This window comes from Salvelinus alpinus, chromosome 20 (assembly GCF_045679555.1).
Source record: "Salvelinus alpinus chromosome 20, SLU_Salpinus.1, whole genome shotgun sequence".
Classification (NCBI taxonomy): Eukaryota; Metazoa; Chordata; class Actinopteri; order Salmoniformes; family Salmonidae; genus Salvelinus; species Salvelinus alpinus.
The window spans coordinates 29,340,767-29,356,935 of NC_092105.1; the positions used below are offsets into that span (position 1 = coordinate 29,340,767).

At 45.6% G+C, this 16,169-nt stretch overlaps 1 protein-coding gene across 2 annotated transcripts in view; it reads right to left on the reverse strand.

The window, feature by feature from the left end:
• The window catches only part of LOC139546622 (receptor tyrosine-protein kinase erbB-4-like), a 518,533-nt gene that overhangs the window by 143,131 nt on the left and 359,233 nt on the right, over positions 1-16,169 (reverse strand). The gene's annotated exons all lie outside the window — the stretch shown is intronic.

Genomic DNA, 16,169 nt, shown 5'->3' on the forward strand with positions numbered 1-16,169 from the left:
CTCCTGTTCCTCTCCTGTTCCTCTCCTGTTCCCCTCCTGTTCCCCTCCTGTTCCTCTCCTGTTCCTCTCCTGTCCCTCTCCTGTGCCTCTCCTGTCCCCTCCTGTTCCTCTCCTGTTCCCCTCCTGTTCCCCTCCTGTCCCTCTCCTGTTCCCCTCCTGTTCCTCTCCTGTCCCCTTCCTGTCCCTCTCCTGTTCCCCTCCTGTTCCTCTCCTGTCCCTCTCCTGTTCCCCTCCTGTTCCTCTCCTGTTCCCCTCCTGTTCCCCTCCTGTCCCTCTCCTGTTCCTCTCCTGTTCCTCTCCTACATCTGAAATGGCACCCTATTCACTGTATAGTGCAGTACTTTAGATCTCTGTCTCTCTTTGTGGCCTCCTCACATGTCAAATAAGATGGCGCCGGAGAAGAAGGCAGACGTTGCACGTGACCCCAGCCGATTGTGTTTTTTTGCGTTGTTTTTAACTCATTTTTTAACTCATTTTTTACATAAAGTTTCCGCTACCATCTCTTATGACCGAAAATAACTTCTAGACATCAGGACTGCGATTACTCACCACGGACTAGCAGAATCCTTTTTTTCCTTTCATGACAAGTCCGACGCAAAGGATATATTGCTTCCCCTGGATCAGGCCCAGATCCCCGTGATCTGCGTGAAGAGGTGGCGGAGAAAGAGGGGCCGAAGGTCGGGCTGCCTTCTGAGAATTCGTAGGCGATCGGATAAACCCCCACTTCCATCCACTCTGCTAGCAAATTTGCAATCTTTGGAGAATAAAATCGACGAGTTACGCGGAAGTTTAAACTGCCAACGGGACATTAAAAACTGTAACATCTTATGCTTCACGGAGTCGTGGCTGAACGACAACAATATCAACATACAGCTGGCTGGTTACACACTATACCGGCAGGATAGAACAGCGGCGTCTGGTAAGACAAGGGGCGGCGGTCAATGTATTTTGTAAACAACATCTGGTGCATGATATCTTAGAAAGTCTCGAGCTATTGCTCGCCTGAGGTAGAGCAGTAGACCACACTACCTACCGAGAGAGTTTTCATCTGTATTCGTTGTAGTTGTTTACATAAGCAAACAAGAAACCGCTCACCCAGAGGCGGCGCTCCTAGTAGCCGAGGACTTTAATGCAGGGAAACTTAAATCCATTTTTCCAAATTTCTATTAGCATGATAAATGTGCAACCAGAGGAAAAAAACTCTGGACCACATATACTCCACACACAGAGACGCATACAAAGCTTTCCCTCGCCATCCATTTGGCAAATCTGACCATAATTCTATCATCCTGATTCCTGCTTACACGCAATAATCAAAGCAGGAAGCAGCAGTGACTAGATCATTAAAAAAGTGGTCAGAAGAAGCAGATGCTAAGCTACAGGATTGTTTTGCTAGCACAGACTGGAATATGTTCCGGGATTCCTCCGATGGCATTGAGGAGTACACCACATCAGTCATTGGCTTCATCAATAAGTGCATAGATGACGTCGTCCCCACAGTGACCGTACGTACATACCCCAACCAGAAGCCACGGATTATAGCCAACATCCGCACTGGGCTAAAGGCTAGAGCTGTCGCTTCCAAGGAGCGGGACTCTAACCTGGAAGCTTATAAGAAATCCCGCAATGCCTTTCGACAAACCATCAAACAGGCAAAGCTTCAATACAGGACTAAGATCGAATCGTACTATACCGGCTCTGACGCTTGTCAGAGGTGGCAGGGCTTGCAAACCATTACAGACTACAAAGGGAAGCACAGACAAGAGCTGCCCAGTGACACAAGCCTACCAGACGAGCTAAACTACTTCTATGTTCGCTTCGAGGCAAATAACACTGAAACTTGCATGAGAGCACCAGCTGTTCCGGAAGACTGTGTGATCAAGCTCTCCGCAGCCAACGTGAGTAAGACCTTTAAACAGGTCAACATTCACAAGGCCGCAGGGCCAGACAGATTACCAGGACGTGTACTGCGAGCATGTGCTGACCAACTGGCAAGTGTCTTCGCTGACATTTTCAACCTCTCCCTGTCCAAGTCTGTAATACTAACATGTTTTAAGCAAACCACCATAGTCCCTGTGCAAAAGAACACTAAGGTAACCTGCCTAAATGACTACCGACCTGTAGCACTCACGTCTGTAGCCATAAAGTGCTTTGAAAGGCTGGCCATGGCTCACATCAACACCATCATCCCAGAAACCCTAGACCCACTCAAATTTGCATACCACCCCAACAGATCCACAGATGATGCAATCTCTATTGCACTCCACACTGCCCTTTCCCATCTGGACAAAAGGAACACCTATGTGAGAATGCTATTCATTGACTATAGCTCAGCGTTCAACACCATAGTGCCCTCAAAGCTCATCAATAAGCTAAGGATCATGGGACTAAACACCTCCCTCTGCAACTGGATCCGGGACTTCCTGACGGGCTATTTGCAGCGCCCCCCCCCCCCCCCCCCCATCCCCTCTTTACACCACCGCTACTCTCTGTTGTCATCTATGCGTAGTCACTTTAATACGCTCCACAGGTTTGGAGCGTGCAGTCGCAATTCCGCTTCGCTCCACAGGTAGTTTTACCATTTTCATTTTCATTACAGTACAACGGTTTGATTTGTTTGATCTTAGCTAGCTACATAGCCGTCTTTGTATCAAAGATAATTGTGTAGTTATTGTAGTTATTGTGTAGTTATTGAGGTTCGCTAGCCAGCTATTTTCGTCTGAACGTAACGTAACGTAGTCAACACTGCTAGCTAGCCAGCTAGCCACCGAATAGCAGCATAGCAGCACTGGAGAAACGATTACATTACAACGGAACGACTTGATTAGTGTAGTGTTAGCTGGCTACATAGTTGTCTTTGCTATCTTTGTATCTAAGATAATTGTGTAGCTTAGAGTTGGTTAGAGTAATTATTCGGTTAACTAGCCAGCTATTTTCGTAACGTAACGTAGTCAACACTGCTAGCTAGCCAGCTAGCCACCGAATAGCAGCATAGCAGCACTGGAGAAACGATTACATTACAACGGAACGACTTGATTAGTGTAGTGTTAGCTGGCTACATAGTTGTCTTTGCTATCTTTGTATCTAAGATAATTGTGTAGCTTAGAGTTGGTTAGAGTAATTATTCGGTTAACTAGCCAGCTATTTTCGTCCGCCGCACTGCGCTGCCGTCTCCTACCTAGTCAACACTGCTAGCTAACACTGCTAGCTAGCCAACTTCTACCGAATAGCAGCACTGTAGAAACTCACATTACAACTTACATTACAACGGAACGACTTGATTAGCGTAGTGTTAGCTAGCTACATAGTTGTCTTTGCTGTCCTTGTATCCAAGATAATTGTGTAGTTTTGAGAAATTGTCGAGGTTACCTAGCCAGTTAGAGGTTACCTAGCCAGCTACACGTTCAAACAAAGTCAACAACGTAGCCACTGCTAGCCAGCCTACTTCACCGCCAGCAGTACTATATCATTTTAGTCAATAAGATTTTATTTTATTTTTGCAACGTAAGCTTAACTTCCTGAACATTCGAGACGTGTAGTCCACTTGTCATTCTAATCTCCTTTGCATTAGCGTAGCCTCTTCTGTAGCCTGTCAACTATGTGTCTGTCTATCCCTCTTCTCTCCTCTCTGCACAGACCATACAAACGCTTCACACCGCGTGGCCGCTGCCATTCTAACCTGGTGGTTCCAGCGCACACGACCCACGTGGAGTTCCAGGTCTCCGGCAGCCTCTGGAACTGCCGATCTGCGGCCAACAAGGCAGAGTTCATCTCAGCCTATGCGTCCCTCCAGTCCCTCGACTTCTTGGCACTGACGGAAACATGGATTACCACTGACAACACTGCTACTCCTACTGCTCTCGCCTCGTCTGCCCACGTGTTCTCGCACACCCCGAGAGCTTCTGGTCAGCGGGGCGGTGGCACTGGGATCCTCATCTCTCCCAAGTGGACATTCTCTCTTTCTCCCCTGACCCATCTGTCTATCGCCTCCTTTGAATTCCATGCTGTCACAGTTACCAGCCCTTTCAAGCTTAACATCCTTATCATTTATCGCCCTCCAGGTTCCCTTGGAGAGTTCATCAATGAGCTTGACGCCCTGATAAGTTCCTTTCCTGAGGATGGCTCACCTCTCACAGTTCTGGGTGACTTTAACCTCCCCACGTCTACCTTTGACTCATTCCTCTCTGCCTCCTTCTTTCCACTCCTCTCCTCTTTTGACCTCACCCTCTCACCTTCCCCCCCTACTCACAAGGCAGGCAATACGCTTGACCTCATCTTTACTAGATGCTGTTCTTCCACTAATCTCACTGCAACTCCCCTCCAAGTCTCCGACCACTACCTTGTATCCTTTTCCCTCTCGCTCTCATCTAACACTTCCCACACTGCCCCTACTCGGATGGTATCGCGCCGTCCCAACCTTCGCTCTCTCTCCCCCGCTACTCTCTCCTCTTCCATCCTATCATCTCTTCCCTCTGCTCAAACCTTCTCCAACCTATCTCCTGATTCTGCCTCCTCAACCCTCCTCTCCTCCCTTTCTGCATCCTTTGACTCTCTATGTCCCCTATCCTCCAGGCCGGCTCGGTCCTCCCCTCCTGCTCCATGGCTCGACGACTCACTGCGAGCTCACAGAACAGGGCTCCGGGCAGCCGAGCGGAAATGGAGGAAAACTCGCCTCCCTGCGGACCTGGCATCCTTTCACTCCCTCCTCTCTACATTCTCCTCTTCTGTCTCTGCTGCTAAAGCCACTTTCTACCACTCTAAATTCCAAGCATCTGCCTCTAACCCTAGGAAGCTCTTTGCCACCTTCTCCTCCCTCCTGAATCCTCCTCCCCCTCCTCCCTCTCTGCGGATGACTTCGTCAACCATTTTGAAAAGAAGGTCGACGACATCCGATCCTCGTTTCCTAAGTCAAACGACACCGCTGGTTCTGCTCACACTGCCCTACCCTGTGCTTTGACCTCTTTCTCCCCTCTCTCTCCAGATGAAATCTCGCGTCTTGTGACGGCCGGCCGCCCAACAACCTGCCCGCTTGACCCTATCCCCTCCTCTCTTCTCCAGACCATTTCCGGAGACCTTCTCCCTTACCTCACCTCGCTCATCAACTCATCCTTGACCGCTGGCTACGTCCCTTCCGTCTTCAAGAGAGCGAGAGTTGCACCCCTTCTGAAAAAACCTACACTCGATCCCTCCGATGTCAACAACTACAGACCAGTATCCCTTCTTTCTTTTCTCTCCAAAACTCTTGAACGTGCCGTCCTTGGCCAGCTCTCCTGCTATCTCTCTCAGAATGACCTTCTTGATCCAAATCAGTCAGGTTTCAAGACTAGTCATTCAACTGAGACTGCTCTTCTCTGTGTCACGGAGGCGCTCCGCACTGCTAAAGCTAACTCTCTCTCCTCTGCTCTCATCCTTCTAGACCTATCGGCTGCCTTTGATACTGTGAACCATCAGATCCTCCTCTCCACCCTCTCCGAGCTGGGCATCTCCGGCGCGGCCCACGCTTGGATTGCGTCCTACCTGACAGGTCGCTCCTACCAGGTGGCGTGGCGAGAATCTGTCTCCGCACCACGTGCTCTCACCACTGGTGTCCCCCAGGGCTCTGTTCTAGGCCCTCTCCTATTCTCGCTATACACCAAGTCACTTGGCTCTGTCATATCCTCACATGGCCTCTCCTATCATTGCTATGCAGACGACACACAATTAATCTTCTCCTTTCCCCCCTCTGATAACCAGGTGGCGAATCGCATCTCTGCATGTCTGGCAGACATATCAGTGTGGATGACGGATCACCACCTCAAGCTGAACCTCAGCAAGACGGAGCTGCTCTTCCTCCCGGGGAAGGACTGCCCGTTCCATGATCTCGCCATCACGGTTGACAACTCCATTGTGTCCTCCTCCCACAGCGCTAAGAACCTTGGCGTGATCCTGGACAACACCCTGTCGTTCTCAACTCACATCAAGGCGGTGACCCGTTCCTGTAGGTTCATGCTCTACAACATTCGCAGAGTACGACCCTGCCTCACACAGGAAGCGGCGCAGGTCCTAATCCAGGCACTTGTCATCTCCCGTCTGGATTACTGCAACTCGCTGTTGGCTGGGCTCCCTGCCTGTGCCATTAAACCCCTACAACTCATCCAGAACGCCGCAGCCCGTCTGGTGTTCAACCTTCCCAAGTTCTCTCACGTCACCCCGCTCCTCCGCTCTCTCCACTGGCTTCCAGTTGAAGCTCGCATCCGCTACAAGACCATGGTGCTTGCCTACGGAGCTGTGAGGGGAACGGCACCTCCGTACCTTCAGGCTCTGATCAGGCCCTACACCCAAACAAGGGCACTGCGTTCATCCACCTCTGGCCTGCTCGCCTCCCTACCTCTGAGGAAGTACAGTTCCCGCTCAGCCCAGTCAAAACTGTTCGCTGCTCTGGCACCCCAATGGTGGAACAAACTCCCTCACGACGCCAGGTCAGCGGAGTCAATCACCACCTTCCGGAGACACCTGAAACCCCACCTCTTTAAGGAATACCTAGGATAGGATAAAGTAATCCTCCTAACCCCCCCCTTAAAATAGTTAGATGCACTATTGTAAAGTGGTTGTTCCACTGGATATCATAAGGTGAATGCACCAATTTGTAAGTCGCTCTGGATAAGAGCGTCTGCTAAATGACTTAAATGTAAATGTAAATGTAATAACTCTTCCTACGTGTACATATTACCTCAACTAGCCGGTGCCCACGCACATTGACTCTGTATCGGTAAATGTTTTGGTGCCATACTGGTGGCAGTTGTGAAAAAAGTAAATAGTTGGAAGAGTTTCAGAGTTAATTGAAAATAATTAGATGCTTTCTTCATTAATTAGGCTATGCACTAGAAACTCATGGACGTAACCCACCCTGGCCATGACCCCACTCTCCGAGGGTGTCTCAGGGGGAGTTGGGACATGCAACACAAAAACATTTCCATGACTATAATACACACTTGTAAATGTGTGAAATAGGAAAAATATAACCACCCTCCTAATTATTATTAAAAAAATATTTCTCACATGCTCGTACACACGAGGTATAGACTAAGAGTGCAATGCTTACTCACGGGCCTTTTTCCAACAATGCAAAGTTAAAGATAAAGATAAAATAAATAGTAGTATAGAATTAGTGACATGAGGAATAAAGACACAGTAAATAATGAGTAACAATAACGAGTAAAAATAACATGGCTATATACAGGGAGTACCAGTACTGACTCGATGTGCAGGGGTACGAGGCCATTGAGGTAGCTATGTACATATACAGTGGCTTCAGAAAGTATTCACACCCCTTGACTTTTGACACATGTTGTTGTGTTACAGCCTGAATTTAAAATGGATTAATTTGCGATTTTGTGTCACTGGCCGACACACAATACCCATCATTTCAAAGTGGATTTATGTTTTGTTTTTTGTAATAAGACAAAAGGAAAAGCTGAAATGTCTTCAGTCAATAACTATTTAACCCCTTTGTTATGGCAAGCCTAAATAAGTTCAGGAGTACAAATCACATAATAAGTTCCATGGAATCACTCTGTGTGCAATAATAGTGTTTGACATGACTTTGAATGGCTTCCTCATTTGTGTAGCCCACACACAATTATCTGTAAAGTCGAGCAGGGAATTTCACAGATTCAACCACAAAGACCGAGGAGGTTTTCCTATGCTTCGCAAAGAAGGGAACCTATTGATATATAGGTAAAAAACATTGAATATCTCTTTGAGCATGGTGAAGTTATTAATTACACTTTGGATGGTGTATCCATACATCCAGTCAATACAAAGATGCATGTGTCCTTCCTAACTCAGTTACCGGAGAGGAAGGAAACCGCTCAGGGATTTTACCATGAGGCCAATGGTGACATTAAAACAGTTACAGAGTTTAATGGCTGTGATAGGAGAACACTGAGGATGGATCAACAGCATTGTAGTTGCCCCACAATACTAAACTAAATGACAGAGTGAAAAGAAGGAAGCCTGTACAAAATAAAATAATTCAAAAACATGCATCCTGTTTACAATAAGGCACTAAAGTATGTGTGTATGTGTATGCAAAGAGTATTTTAGAGTATTTTCAATACACTTCTGAAAATGTCAAAAAAGATGTTTCACTCTGTCAATATGGGGTATTGTGTGTAGATGGGTAAGAAAAAAACATATTGAATCCTATTTGAAGTCAGGATGTAACACAACAAAATGGGAATAAGTCCAGAGGTATGAATACTTTCTGAAGACACTGAAGGTAGGGGTAAAGTGACTAGGCAACAGGATATTAATAGACAGTAGCAGCAGTGTATGTGTTGAGTGTGAAAATGTGAAAATGTGTATGTGAATGAGTGTGTGAGTTTGTGTAAGTGTATGTGTGGCGTCAGTATGCATGTGTGCTTGTGTTGTGTGTGTGTTCGGCACAATATAGTGTGTGTGTACAGTATGTGTGTGTTGGGGTGTAAGTATGTGTGAGTGTGTGAGTAGAGTCCAGTGTGTGTGCACAGAGTCAGTGCAAAAAAGTGTATATGTGTGTTGGGGTGTGTCTGTGTGTGTTGGGGTGTCAGTATAAGTGTGTGGATACAGCCCAGTGTGTATGCATAGAGTCAGTGCAAGAGAGCTAGAGCAAAAAAGGGTCAATGCAGGTAGTCTGGGTAATTTTGAATACCATTCTTGTTTTACAGTCATATGCCTTGGGGGTAGCTTTTTCAGGGTCCTGTTGGTTCCAGACCTGGTTCACGGATATCGCTTGCCATGCGGTAGCAGAGAGAACAGTCTATGGCTTGAGCGGCTGGAGTCTTTGACATTTTTTTAGGGGGCTTCCTCTGTTATAGAGGTTCTGGATGGCAGGGAGCTTGGTCCCAGTGATGTACTAGGTCATACTCACCACCCTCTGTAGCGCCTTGCGGTCGGGTGCCTTGCAGTGGCTGCACAAGCGGTGATGCAGCCAGTCAAGATGCTCTCTATAGTGCAGCTGTAGAACTTTTGGAAGATCTGAGGGGCCATGCCAAATCTTTTCAGCCTCCTGAGGGGGAAGAGGTGCTGTCGAGCTCTCTTCATAACTGTGTGGGTGTGTGTGAACCATGGTAATTCCTTAGTGATGTGGACACCAAGGAAATTGAAGCTCTCGACCCGCTCCACTACAGCCCCATTGATGTGGATGGGGGCGTGCTCGCCCCTGTTTTCTATAGTCCACAATCAGCTCCTTTGTCTTGCTGACATTGAGGTAGAGGTTGTTTTCCTGGCCCCACACTGCCAGGTTTCTGACCTCCTCCCTATAGGCTGCCTCATAGGTGATCAGTCCTACCACCATTGTGTCGTCAGTAAACTTGATGATGGTGTTGGGGTCGTGCGCGGCCACGCAGTCGTGGATGAACAGCGTGCAGGATGTGTTGTTGCCTAACTTGTCGTTGCCTACCCTCGGACGTGTTGTTGCCTGCCCCGTCAGGAAGGCCAGGATCCAGTTGCAGAGGGAGGTGTTCAGTCCCAGGGTCCTGAGCTTGGTGCTAAGCTTGAAGTGTACCAGGGCATTGAATGCTGAGTTGTAGTCAATGAACAGCATTCTTACATAGGTATTCCTTTTGTCCAGGTGGGTGAAGGCAGAGTGGAGTGCAATAGAAATTGTGTCATTTGTGGATCTGTTGGGGCGGTATGGGAATTGGAGTGGGTACAAGGTGTCTGGGATGATGGTGTTGATGTGAGCCATGACCAGCCTTTCAGAGCATTTCATGGGTATAGATGTACACTACCGTTCAAACGTTTGGGGTCACTTAGAAATGTTCATGTTTTTGAAAGAAAAGCACATTTGTTGTCCATTCAAAATAACATCAAATTGATCAGAATTACAGTGTAGACATTGTTAATGTTTTAAGTGACTATTGTAACTGGAAACGGCTGATTTTTAATGGAATATCTACATTGGTGTACAGAGGCCCATTATCAGCAACCATCACTACTGTGTTCCAATGGCACTTTGTGTTAGCTAATCCAAGTTAATCATTTTAAAAGGCTAATTGATCATTAGAAAACCATTTTGCAATTATGTTAGCACAGCCATATCTCAGACTTAAATAAAAATACAAGTTTAAGATGGGCAAAATAATACAGACACTGGACAGAGAAACAGAGGAACTTCAGCGTTCAACACCATAGTACCCTCAACGCTCATCCCTAAGCTAAGGATCCTGGGACTAAACACCTCCCTATGCAACTGGATCCTGGACTTCCTGACGGGCCGCCCCCAGGTGGTGAGGGTAGGTAGCAACACATCTGCCACGCTGATCCTGAACACTGGAGCCTCCCAGGGGTGCGTGCTCAGTCCCCTCCTATACTCCTTGTTCACCCACGACTGCATGGCCAGAAACGACTCCAACACCATCATTAAGTTTGCAGACGACACAACAGACACAACAGACACAACCGACAACGATGAGACAGCCTATAGGGAGGAGATCAGAGACCTGGCCGGGTGGTGCCAGAATAACAACCTATCCCTCAACGTAACCAAGACTAAGGAAATTATTGTGGACTACAGGAAAAGGAGGACCGAGCACGCCCCCATTCTCATCGACGGGGCTGTAGGAGCAGGTTGAGAGCTTCAAGTTCCTTGGTTTCCACATCAACAACAAACTAGAATGGTCCAAACACAACAAGACAGCTGTGAAGAGGACACGACAAAGCCTATTCCCCCTCAGGAAACTAAAAAGATTTGGAAGACTCCTGAACAGGTAATCAAATGGCTACCCAGACTATTTGTATTGTGTACCCCTCCACCCCCCAACCCCTCTTCTACGCTGCTGATAATCTCTGTTTATCATATATGCATAGTCACTTTAACTATACATTCACGTACATATGTACATACTACCTCAATTGGCCCGACCAACCAGTGCTCCTGCACATTGGCTAACCGGGCTATCTGCATTGTGTCCCGCCACCCACCACCCGCCAACCCCTCTTTACCCTACTGCTACTCTTTGTTCATCATATATGCATAGTCACTTTAACCATATCTACATGTACATACTACCTCAATCAGCCTGACTAACCGGTGCCTGTATGTAGCCTCGCTACTGTATATATCCTCGCTACTGTTTTTCACTGTCTTTCTACTGTTGTTTTTATTTCTTTACTTACCTATTGTTCACCTAATACCTTTTTTGCACTATTGGTTAGAGCCTTTAAATAAGCATTTCACTGTAAGGTCTACACCTGTTGTATTCGGCGCACGTGACAAATAAACTTTGATTTGATTTGATTAGAGTTGCCTCTTCACAGCATCCCGGAGTTGCCTCTTCACAGTTGATGTTGAGACAGGTGTTTTGCGGGTACTATTTAATGAAGCTGCCAGTTGAGGACTTGTGAGGCGCCTGTTTCTCAAACTAGACACTCTAATGTACTTGTCCTCTTGCTCAGTTGTGCACCGGGGCCTCCCACTCCTCTTTCTATTCTGGTTAGAGCCAGTTTGCGCTGTTCTGTGAAGGGAGAAGTACACCGCGTTGAACGAGATCTTCAGTTTCTTGGTAATTTCTCGCATTGGTATAGCCTTCATTTCTCTGAACAAGAATAGACTGATGAGTTTCAGAAGAAAGTTCTGAGTGATGGTTGCTGATAATGGGCCTCTGTACGCCTATGTAGATATTCCTTTTTTTTTTATTTTTTAATTCGGCTACAATAGTCATTTACAACATTAACAATGGATACACTGTATTTCTGATCAATTTTATGTTATTTGAATGGACAAAAACTTGCTTTTCTTTCAAATACAAGGACATTTCTAAGTGACCCCAAACTTTTGAATGGTAGCGTAAGTGCTATGGGACAATAGTTATTAAGGCAGGTTACCTTGGCATTCTTGGGCACTTGCTTCTGCTTGAAACAAATTGCTATTACAGCCCCGAGTCAGGGATAGGTTGAAAATGTTAGTGAAGACACTAGCCAGTTGGTCAACACATGCTCTTTAGTATGCCTCCTGGAATTCCATCTGGCCCCGCCACCTTTCGATTATTACCTGTTTAAACGTCTTACTCACATTGGCTGCGGTGATCGAGATCACACAATTGTCCTGAACAACTGGTGCTCTCATGCATGGTTCAGTGTTGTATACCTCAAAGTGAGCATCGAAGGCAATGAGCTTGTCTGGTAGGCTTGGGTTACTGGGCAGCTCGCGGCTGGGTTTCCCTTTGTTATCCGTGATAGTTTAGAAAAGCCCTGCCACATCCGTTGAGCTTCAGAGGGGGAGTAGTAGGGTTCGATCTTAGTCCTGTATTGACCCTTTGTCTGTTTGATGGCTCGTCAGAGGGCGTAGCTTGATTTCTTAAATGTGCCCAGATTAGTGTCCCACTCCTTGAATGCGGCAGCTCTAGCCTTTAGCTCAGTGCGGATGTTGCCTGTAATCCATAGCTTCATGTTGGGGTATATACGTAAGGTCACTGTGGGGAAGATATCATCGATGCACTTATTAATGAAGCTGGTGACTGATGTGGTAAACTCCTCAATGTTATTGGATGAATCCCGGAACATATTCCAGACTATCCTAGCGAAACAGTCCTGTAGCTTAGCATCCACTTCATCGGGCCACTTCTGTATCAAGCACGCCACTGGTACTTCCAGTTTGAGTTTTTGCTTGTAAGCAGGAAGCAGGAGAACAGAGTTATGGTCTGAATTGCCATAGGGAAGGCGAAGCAGGGCCTTGTATGCGTTTCAGTGTGTGGAGTAAAGGTTATCTAGAGTTTTGTCACCTCTAGTTGCACATGTGACATGCTGGTAAAAATTTGGCAAAACGGATTTCAGTTTTCCTGCATTAAAATCACCTGATAAACGCTACCTCTCAATGTGCATTTTCTTGTTTGCTTATGGCCCTATACAACTTGTTTAGTGTGGTCTTAGTGCCAGTATCGATTTGTATTGGTAAATAGACGGCTACGAAAAATATATATGAAAACTCTCTTGGTAAATAGTATGGTCTGCAGCTTATCATGAGTTATTCTAAATCAGGCAAGCAAAAACATGAGACTTCCTTAACATTAGAGATCGCACACCTGCTGTTGTTAACAAAGAGACACACCCTTGCTCCCTTCATCTTACCCAAGTCTGCCGTCCGGTCTTGACGATGAATAGAAAAACCAGCGAGATGTATATTATCCATGTCTCGTTCAGCCACGACTCTGAGAAACATAGGATATTTCAGTTTTTCAGGTCCCATTGATAGGATAGTCTCGAACGGAGCTCATCCAGTTTGTTCTCCAGTGATTGCACGTTCGCCAACAGAACAGAGGGCAATGGCAGTCTATTTGCTCGCCGACGTAGTCTCGCCAGGATGCTGCCTCGCCTACCTCTCTTTTGCTGCCGCTCTCTTTCGATGCCTCTCCCTCTTCCGAGGCTCACGGATTAGGGCCTGGTCCGGAGTAAGCAGTGTCCAGAGCTGCCGACTCATTGAAGTTTAAATTTTCATCCAAATCGAAGTTAGTGTTGACTGTTCTGATGTCCAGAAGCTGTTTTCGGTCATAGGAAATAATGTTGGAGACATTATGTACAAAAAAGTTATATGATCAGTGTAAAAAAACACACAGAAGCCCGTAAGACAGCTGCTGTCCGCTGCAGTGTCATCCTATTATATTATTATTAAAAGTTATTGAAGTATAAATTACCAAAGTTACCATAGGTTGCTACATAATAACTGTTAATTACAAAATTACTGAAGATTCCAGTAACTTTGGTAAATTACCGGTAGCTTTGCAACCCTAATCAGGGCCCAAAATGCTCTGGTCAAAAGTAGTGCACTATCTAGGGAATAGGTTGCCATCTTAGACGCAGCCAGCAGCCATCTAGCTCAGTGTTTTATCAGAGTGCCAGATGAGACTACAGTTATCTAGAATTGCTATACGTCCAACTAACCGAATACACTGTAAAACCATTAAACATGTGACACGTTTATAACCTAAACGTCAGTGTTTAAAACTTAAACTTTAGACATTTAGATTTGCCAATAAGTCTTCATCTTAAACACAGGCGTTTAGAATGCAAGATTAAACATGATAGTGAGCTTTGTCAAGTCAGTTTCCAACCAGGAGAACACCTATATCAGATTTATATTCAGATTTTAAACACTAGTGTTTACTTTCCCATCGTCCTGTTTAGAGTGCATTTAGTCGACTTTCCATGCCTTTTATTCAGATCAGTGTAAGGAATGTCTATCACCTTACCTACATTTCAGCACAACTGAACAGGACATTTGTTTCACTCGACTGTGATGAGTTAATTTCCGTTAACTTTCTCAGAGTGAAAAAGACATGGGAGGGGCCTCATTATCCGACTTTTTGAATATGTTGTTTTAATATCTATGTTTCCTCATTGATTGATTAATTGATCTTCTGCTCTACAAAGATAAATAACACAACTTTCTAAACTAATCAAATCTGTAAGGGGTTGGATTTATTGCCTCTGAGATGGTTTGGGGAGTTTTGTTTGTTAAGTCCTTCACTATAGCAATCATTTTGACTGCAGTTTGTGGATGATAAATATTTCAATTGATGGATATCCTCCCTCTGGCTAGATTCCAATAAGAATTACTAATCACATCATTCTGACTTGCAGGTCTGATGTGGCCCATGAGACATGATTTTAAGACCACAATAACTAACTAAAGGCCTTACAAATTGTATAATATGTGGTCATAGGGGTTTACTTTTAACTGAAACACATTCACTTACGCAGTCACTTGGTGAAGGTTTCAGTAATATAAATTACTGAATGCAACAACCATGTCTCTGTCACTAACTAACACAGTCATGGGTGGGTATCTCTCACATTCACTCGAAAGGCATGCTGGCAAATATGCAGATATGGCTTTACACCCTACAGTGTTAAAACAACAACACCAGTGTATAGTGTTTAAAACGGAAATGCCTTGTGCTGAATTAACATGTTCATGTGTTTAAAAAGTGTCAAAGTGAATAAACATGTTCTGGTGTTTACAATCTAAACACTGTGACACATTTTCATTGACATTCTAAATGACTTGACGTGTTTAAAAAGTGTTAAAGAAAAGTGTTTAGTTATGTGTTCAGATCGTAAACACTTGGTTTTACAGTGTATACGATGAACCCGAATCAAACGTAAATTAATAAATGCATCCCCACTTGCTTTCCATGCCATTAGCATTCATGGATGCAACCTCCAACATAAAATGGCAATAAATATACTATTTGAGACATAAACAAATCACTATCCAGAGACTTAAAATAAATGGTATATTGTATTGTATAACATGAGTGTTAGTTATGGCTGAAGGGCACATTCACTGACATAGAGACAAACATGTCCTCTGACGTCATAGTAGCTGAAGCAGCAGTGTGACCTGAAGTTCAGGGCCTTTAACTGATAGGGTTGCATCCCAATGACAAACTATTCCTTTTACGGTGTATTACTTTCCACCACTATTTCCCCCTCCTCTTCTTCTTCCTCCTCCTCCTCCTCCGTCTCATCTCTACACCTCTACGATGGTCAGTCTCTCTCTCTCTCTCTGCCTCACTCTCTCTCTTTACACCTCTCCAATGGTCTCTCCTTAAGTGGCTGTTTTTTCTGAGAGGAGAGATGGAGAAGAGAGGTGGGAAGAGAGGAGAGGTGGAGGGTGCTTCATCGCTTCATCTTGCTAATGGTGCTAACGAGGGCCTGATGAGTACCTTCCTGCCTCCCTGTGCTAACAGCATTAGGCTAACAGCAGCATTAGCCATTAATCAATAGGTAAGACAGGGTACTGCATCCAGCTTGACTGTAGTCTATAGGGAGTTCAGGTCTCACTGTATGTGTTGTCCTCACTGTATGTGTTGTCCTCACTGTATGTGTTGTTTATTATGCTCTATTTCTCATTCTTCTCTCTCCTGTCTTCTTCTATCTCCCTCTCCACACTCATCTCTCTATCTCCCCATGACCCCCTCTCTCTTTGTCTCTCTCTCTGTGGGCTGTGGGCAGTAAATGTCTGGTGAAAGGATAGAGTCAGGAGCAGGCTAGAAGCAGGCAAGAACTGCTAGAGAAGAGTAGAGTGGGGATTTATGTTCACTGAGAGCCACGTTACTGGTGCATCCATGTGAAAAGCAAATTACCCAGGATTGCCTCACAAAGAGGAGGGCCACATGCAACAGACCAAAGGTTAAGAGATAGAAAGC